Source organism: Oncorhynchus mykiss, chromosome 12, assembly GCF_057628025.1.
Source record: "Oncorhynchus mykiss isolate SJ-2025 chromosome 12, ASM5762802v1, whole genome shotgun sequence".
NCBI lineage: Eukaryota > Metazoa > Chordata > Actinopteri > Salmoniformes > Salmonidae > Oncorhynchus > Oncorhynchus mykiss.
In genome coordinates, this window is record NC_143033.1 from 68,109,562 (window position 1) to 68,116,838 (window position 7,277).

Below are 7,277 nucleotides of genomic sequence, written 5' to 3' on the forward strand. Positions count from 1 at the left end.
GCCAAACAGGCAGGATATAACCCCACCCACTTTGCCAAAGCACAGCCCCCACACCACTAGAGGGATATCTTCAACCACCAACTTACCATCCTGAGACAAGGCCGAGTATAGCCCACGAAGATCTCCCCCATGGCACAAACCCAAAGGGTGGCGCCAACCCGGACAGGAAGATCACGAGTGACTCAGCCCTCTTAGGGACGGCATGGAAGAGCACCAGTAAGCCACAATGGCCCAGCTGTTTCACCGAAAGTATAAATGTGAAGCATCCGGTTGGAGTTTCCTCTCCCAGACAAATATGGTGGGGATAGGAAGCTCAGTAGCTGGCAGTGGGAGATAAGGAGCGAGTTGGAACTGGACATTCTGCTGATTAAACAGTCAATCTCAATACAGTTTTCTGTTCCCAAGACTACAATATGTTACAAACAGACTCAGTGGACTAAGTTTAGTAGACTTTACACTTTGCCAAAGTTTTTAAAAATGGTGTTGTTAAGAAGGGCAAATTGAGTCATTGCCCACGCACACTACACAGAGTAGGCGTTCCCTAACATAATATGCAGGATAACACAAGAACTAGCTAGGTAGCTTGCTTGGCCTCTCTAGCTATAGGCCTAAACTATTGAACACATGATGATGATGATAACTAGCATAGGGTAACGTAGTGTCTAATGCTAAATTGTCATACATTCTTCTTCTCTACCGCAGATTTTCACATGGTCGCAGACTCTAGGACAAGAAAGAAACAAAGGAAGACAGAGAGTTGTTGATTTCCATTGTTACTTGTAATATAAAAAAGAGGAGAAAAAGACAATCCAATTTTTCTAAATTAGCTATCTGGCTACTCACGATTCTATAGGCTACATATTTGATTCACCACTAGAATAGTTATTTTGATGTTATATCTTGGTTTAATCGAATTAATCAAATCATTAATCTAACAATAAAAATGTAACAAACAATACAACTTTTTTTTTTTGCAAAAAATGTTAGGTATGTTTTACATGTTGCAATAATGTTGACTAAAGAAGAAGCTCACCTATTGTTTGTATGTATTTTCACTTGGTAATGAGTAGTAGGCCTAAGTAATTATAGAAAAGGCCATATCCTGTGTAATTCATAGTAATGACATTGTACTTATGCTTATATTACATGTACTCTGTGGTGTACTAGTGTGTTTATTTGGCAGTTGGATGGCCCTTCCAGAAAGTAAAAAAATGAGGGCCAGGTTGTCAGGACGGGTAATGTACTGTACTGTATAAGTACACATGAGTACACATGAGTACACATGAGTTACAAGTAAGTACCCCACAAGATACACTTTATTTTAACTAGCTAAATCCTGTGTAAAAACGAGTAATTAGTGTCTTATTCCTCATCTGGATCTGTTTTTGTAAACTCAACCAAGTTAATCCCGATGGTATGCTTTATTTTGGGGGCAAGTGCTACAAGGTTGACTGGAGATATATTTTGAACAGTGCATATTCATGGGTGGTAAGTAATTAGAGCCTATTGAACATAGGCTATAATCTCTCAGACACCCAGGGCATCCACAAAGGATCCCAACCTTTGTCACAGTTGCTAATGAATCGGAGCCAGCTGAGAAGAAGTAAAACAATAAGTTGGTGAATTTAGTAGAAACCTGCCCACTTGTAACAAGCATGGTAACAAGCATTCATTGTTACACTTCTGTAATTACAGAACACAATTACACTGTAACTATGAGGTGATACAGTTAACTACAATACTTGTTACAGTATAATTACGCATGTAATTACAATGCAACAAGGACCCCTTTAAAGGAAGTGTTACCGTAAATGTATTCAGTTGTTGTTGTTTTTTTCGTTGAAGTATGTAATTATTTAGATCAGACAGAACATGTGATATAAATCTAGTATGAGCGCCACCTGCAAATTCACTTCAAAGCTTTGCCTCCATCTAGTGGAGATAAGGGAATATTTGAGTAGTGAATCATGAGAAACTAAACTGAGAAACCGAACGTGTTTTGACTTGATGGTAGGTGATTGATTTCCATAATGGGCTCACACCGATAAAGCTACTCACATCAATGCGAACGCACGGGACCGCCACTTGGGTTTTGACCAGTGACGTCACAAAGGCAATTGCCATAGAAAAATAATTCTAGTGAAATACAATTCTAAAGTTCTAGTGACATGAACTGTATTCTAAAATAGGTTTATCGATCACTTTTCTCACATACGCAGATCTTGTTTTCTGTAGGCTGTTGTGGATTCGTATAGTTTAAGTATATTTTTAGGTCCTTGGATCAACAACTGGAGAAATTCAAGAGATCCCATGAGTAATAATGATAAATTATGAGATTAAGATGATGTTCTCTTGTTTTTAGCTTTTCTCGCAAATTACTTTTCTTTTTAAAAATCCAGTTGCCTATATGACTGATACAAACCCTCAAGTCCCAGGGATGGAGGACCAGCATAGCACTGTAAGTAGCCCACAATGTTTCATTGTTGTAACAGCAGATGCATGGTTTTGTAATCTGCCTATCTATCAGGTAATTGACAGCACTTGATCTCTCTTATCACTTTACTCAAGTACAACTGGCAGTTTTCTGACATTTTGCCCATTAATGTAAGTGTTGGGCTGCTTGACTGGAATGAGAAATGTAATTTATATACACTGAAAATAGTTTTTTCATAAGTCACACGTTTTGTCTAAAATGGCACGCTATCCACTATGTAGTACACTGCTTTTGACTAGGGCCTGACTATTTTTGAACAGGCCTAGTCAAAAGGAGTGCACTATATAGTGAATAAGGTGCCACTTGGAATGCACCCATGAATGATGATACTGTCCACCTCCAGTCTTCCTCCAGTTCCTCTGGCTGTAGGGAGACAAGTCAGGCTGTAGTGGCCTCTGGATCCAGAGTCAGTGGAGAGCAGCGTCCTCAGAAACCAAGCAAACAGCGCTCCCAACAGGGCTTCAGTGTACTACAGAAACTGTCTGCGGAGTAAGTTCAGTTACAGTGTATGTAAACTGATGGTTTTTTATATGTGTCGTTTTTTATTGTGTATAACCACTCCACAAAAGAAGTTCCCTAAAAAAAAATAACATTTGTTTTATTTTAATTAAATGTAATATAATAAGAAGCCTAATGTGAAATATGTTACAAATGAACGAAGTGCAGGTAATTATAACTACATAATCCTCCTGTTGACAATCTCAGAGAACAGAGGATCGCGAATGAATGTCTACATGGTGTGGTGAGTCTAACCATTATGTAGAGTTAAAGGGGCAATCAGTCGGTGCGATATCGATTTTTGAACTTATAAATTAATTATATATTCTTCAAGAATCAATGGGTACATAAGTTATAAATGCCTCATGAGCTTAGTTTGACTGCCGTACCCCATCAGAACCCAAAATATAAGCTTGTTTGTATTTATTTGTAAGCAAAGTAAATGTAAACAAGCCCAAAACATGGCTCAAAACAAGATCAAAACAAAAGTCTTGATATCATGGATGTTCAATCCTTGGCATCCTCTATTTATGAATTTGAAAGTGGTTACATTTCTCCAAACCCATCCCTCAGCTTTTTATTGAAACAGGGGCATTCTGTTTTGTTACTTTTTCTACTGCTGATTGCCCCTTTAAGGTATTAGTTATTAATATAAAATATTAGTTCAGAGATTTCAGTAACTATCCTTTCAGTCACATTGAAAAAGGTTCCCATGTATCTCATTGCCGACTAAAGCGTTATGAATTGATTCAACGTCTCAACAACACATTGGTTAAAAAGGAACCTCCACTGAAATGTTTTTATTTGCTCCTTTCTTCAAAATTCAGATTAGTTTGGAGGACCTGAGTCACGCCTCGGATGGCATCATCGACTGGGTGTTGACCGTCACCACTGAAGTTCTCCTCCCTTCCATCTCCCTGTGCAAAGCTCTGAGAAGCAGATCCACCTCCAGATCCTCTAGGACCTCCTCCAGCACTAAGCAGGATCCACAGAGAAGGACCCCATCAGAGGCCTCGCTGCTACAGGCCCCATCAACATCAACATCATCAACACCTCCACACTCTGGTGCCTCCCCAGAGAGACTGAGAATCATCCGCAAAATGTCCAGCTTCCTCACAGGCCAGGGTGAAGCTACTGGTCGCCTTCTGGGGAGACAGCCCCTTGGATCCCTTTTAGGTGGAGAGGTGAGGACGGATGCTGAGTTAGAACACATGGCCAGCAGGGTATTGGCTGTGGTTCTACAGGGGGTATGGACTATGACATCAGAAGACACCAGCGACCCTGAGATGGGGGCTCTTCTCTCAGGCATTCTCAAGAACATCCCCATGGTGTTGAATTCTGCTGTAGCTGCAGCTAGAGAAAGCTCTGAAAGTCAGAGTCTCTTGGAGATGGTTGACATTGGACAGAGAATCAACCCAGGGTCTTTCCTCTCAGACGAGCACATCAGCCGTATTTGCTCAGACATGGTGACCAGCGCGTACAGCACCGCCAGGTTCTCTGTGTTGGAGGACAAATCTCTAGGCTTCACTGATGACAGAACCCTGTCTCCTCCATCACCGCTGTGTCAGAAGTCCCAGTGCTGCCTGGCGGCTGGGGAAGAGACAGGCAGGGCTCCCTCTCTCTCATGTTCCTCACACTGCAGCCAGACGTCAGGGCAAAGTACTTCCTCCTCCTCCTCTGGTCGTCAGAGTCCAGACGAGTTCTTCACTCCTGAGGTGAAGCAGAGGATTATCATGGCTGTGGAGGGCATCATCACAGAGGGCAGTGAGGACGAAGCCTCTGGATCCACTGAGCTGTGTGAAGCTGTGTCACTAGGCTCTCGCCGCACCACTCCCACTACCAGCCTGGCAGCCAGCAACATTTTGTCTGTTGTTCTGCACAGCCTAAAGGACACTATCGGTGCTGTTCTGTCCAAAGAGGTCGCCAGGCCAGAGTTGGAAAAGGCTATCAGCCAAAGCCTGGTCAACTCTGTGATGGTGACCCTGAAGAGTCTGCTGATGCTAGATGCCCAGTTTCCTGTGGTGCAGGGGGACAACTCAACCCTGAAGACCACAGAGCAGATCTCACATGGAACCATGGAGACCCCAGAGCTGATCCCAGCTATAACCATGGAGAGCTCAGAGCTGATCCCAGCTGTAACCAGGGAGACCTCAGAGCTGATCCCAGACAGAACAATGGAGACTCCAGGGTGTTCCTCAGACATAGCTGTGGATAAGAACCACATCTCCATCCAAGATGAGGACATGGCTTATGAGGCCAACATCACTGCCAACTCTATCTTTTCCTCCATCGTGGATCTGGGGAATCCCAAAATGGACAGAGGGTCCACCTCATCCAGGGGGGGCTCTCAGTATACATGCCCCATGCGTGCCTTCCTGGACTCCAAGGACCTAGCAGGGTTCCTTCGGAGCCCTAACCTCCGCCACTTCTCTCAGCAACTGATCCGGCACGTGGCGCAACTGATCCTGGAGTCTAAAATGGCGAAGACGAAGTCTGTGAGAAAGTCTTTTTCATGCACGACAGTTGACAACCGGAGTGGAGGCCTTGACTTGTCCACAGAGTTCTGTAATGAGCTCCTCTACAGCTTTGTGGAGGGGGCGGTCAAGAACCTTCTGGAGACCTTCCTGAGTGTTCCACACAGCCCTCCTGTGGAATCCTTCATGGAGGATTACAGCTGCATGGAAGAGAGGAACTGGGTGGTCTCTCCCACCCTCTCTCGAAGCAGTAGTGCATGCCTGGAGAGTAATAATGACTCCACAATCACACAACAGTCAGGTGAAGTGGGCATCATCAAGCCCAGCTCTAGGAAAACCATCAATGCTCTTCTATCTGACATGCTCATTGACAGTGTCAGAGAACTTCTCCAAGAGGGTTGTGATGAGGGTGAGCTTGATCAGACTGCTGCCAGAGTGGACAAACGTCTCCAAGAGGCTTGTGATGATGACAAGGTTGAACGTACTTCAAACAACGGTAAGGTATCTGTACAAGCATATTTGGTTTGATCAACATAGGCCTGTCCATAAAGTGTCCATAAGATGATTAGTAAGTCAGATATTTCTGTACTGGAGAAAAAAAATCTCACTTTAACAACATGGTATTTATATGGTGCATGACCATAGCACTGTCACATTTCTTTAAGATATGTGCATGTATAGAGTATTGATGGTATCAACATGACATAAGGACACAATTGTCTTTGTGATGTAACTGTTGTGCATCTCCAGCTTGCATGATGCCGGCCATGATGTCAGAGACTTCGTCTAAGTATTGTCTTGAAGCTGAGGCCACTAATAGTGATGTCACTGGCTGTGAGAAGAACCCTGACTCCCTTTGGATGACAGGGGTACTGGACGAGTGCAGAGCTGAATCAGTGGACTCAGCCGACACAGAGCACAGCACCTCATCCTTCAGGCAGTCAATTCCCAGCCAGGCTTCCTTCAAGGCATCAGATGCCACCTCACTGGCCTCACTGGAGACGGTGGGAAACCTCAGCTCTGCTAACAAAGCTGCATTAACAGCTGACCGTCAGAACATGACCGTAACTCAGAGCAGGACAGGGGCAGCAGGTCACAAAGGCTGGTACTGCATCCCCTGCTGCCACACTGCTGAGGGGACTCCCATTGAGGTAACAACACTGTTATCACTATATCTCACAGACTATTATACATTCAAATCCATTGAAATGAAGTATCTTCATTTCAATTAATTGATTAAAAAACTACATTATGGCAAACAAATGAATGTCAAGTCAATGTCACGTTGTACTTCTGCTGTTAACAACAGCCTAAGGTGCCTACAACTCTATCGAAGACAGCGAAGTTTCAGAACAAACGCCAGAAGAAATCATCCAAGACTTGTAAAGGAAAGAAATTCAATAATTCAGTGGCACCCCTGCATGGTAATTTTTCCTAACATAACAAATGCTCACATTGCAGGTTACCTTTTAATTTTGTGTGGAAATCAGCTAAATCCATTGTGGGGAATTGTGTTAATCTGTGTCCCATTTAAATACAGGTGACAGCAGCTATTACAGGCCTGTCAGAGTACTGATCTCTTGTTGATCTGTAGTTTCAGCTGCTGCAGAGAAACCCAAGAAACCCTCGTTTGGCTCCCGCTTGTCCGCTGCCTTCGTCAGGTTATTTTTTGGATGCTGCGGTATCAAGAAGAAGATCAGACAGTAGAGAATCATATCAGCCACAAAGGTTAACACCAGACATATTTCAACGCTGGGTTTAAATAGCAAAACCCACATAAATAAATAAACAAACATAATTGCACTCAAAAG